Source organism: Rhagoletis pomonella, unplaced genomic scaffold, assembly GCF_013731165.1.
Source record: "Rhagoletis pomonella isolate Grant_MI unplaced genomic scaffold, Rhpom_1.0 Rhpom_scaffold_00013, whole genome shotgun sequence".
NCBI classification, from domain to species: domain Eukaryota; kingdom Metazoa; phylum Arthropoda; class Insecta; order Diptera; family Tephritidae; genus Rhagoletis; species Rhagoletis pomonella.
Window position 1 is genome coordinate 792695 of NW_023458567.1, and position 1079 is coordinate 793773.

At 37.2% G+C, this 1079-nt stretch overlaps 1 long non-coding RNA gene across 1 annotated transcript; it reads right to left on the reverse strand.

Annotated features, from left to right (window-relative positions):
- Positions 1-473: 473 nt before the first annotated feature.
- LOC118748437 lies at positions 474-1079 on the reverse strand. Its single transcript, XR_004994049.1, has 2 exons — positions 939-1079; positions 474-819 (listed from the first exon to the last, which is right to left on the reverse strand). It is a non-coding gene; the product is annotated as an uncharacterized LOC118748437 (long non-coding RNA).

Genomic DNA, 1079 nt, shown 5'->3' on the forward strand with positions numbered 1-1079 from the left:
ATACAATTTGGGAGCTTAATATTTGAACGTCGATTTGCTTTTATGTATGACAAAACTTCATTTGTTTGGGCCAAAAGTAAATTATTCAATTTGTTTAACAAACGAACAAACTTATGTATGTATGTATGTATATATGTTCATAACTAGGTAATACTAATTGGTTTCATTAGTTTAATTTAAAAGTTTGAAATGTTTTTTTTTTGTTTTTTTAAGTAATGCTGATTGTGTCCTGTGTGAGCGTTGGTTATATGTGTTGAATATACACACTAACGAATGGATACATATTTACTCTAATCGAATTTCATGTGACTTATTATACCTCCCATCCCAGCTCAGACCAGGCAAAGAACTTGGTTCGCTTGCTCAAGACTGCAAAGTATAAGCTGTTTAAACTCTTATTGGTGGCTAGTCGTCACGCAAACAGCAGCGGATCCCAATATGTAGATAGTACGTACATACATATTTAAACGCCATGTGTATGCGCACGAACGTTATTAATGAAAACGTGGGCAATTGTTGAGGGTGCTTAGTTAGGTGGCTCCGTTTCATTTTCTTTCCATGCTGGCCACACACACACACTCATACGTACTATTGAATTTTGCAGATATTGGTTAGAAGCAGGCGAAACTTGGATTTTTTTATGCCGTCATATAGTTATGTAAGCTCTTTGGTACGTATGTATGTATGTGTGTCATTTATTTAAGTAGAGTGGCGTTAAGTCAAACTAGTAAAGACGCGCTGCATAGTTTAGTCCTCATCGGAGAGATTAGCGTTGGTTAGCAGTGTTGTATTATCATCCGCACCGGCCTCTTCGACATCCTAAAATCGAAAGAAAAACAGAAGATTAATAAAAAGAAAATAAATAAAAAATGAATTCGCAAGCAAGAAAAAGTAAAATTCTTAATTTCTTTACAGGTGGCGAGCTTTACTCTACTTACATTGCGATTCCGCATGCGCACCGAGGAGACGATGGCGCGTTTGTTGCGTGCAACCAAGCAGATCGCAATTATTAGAATCATGCCAGTTAAGGCGAAACCCAGTAATGCAGGCAATAAAACGCTGTCCTCCTTGTACCCCTT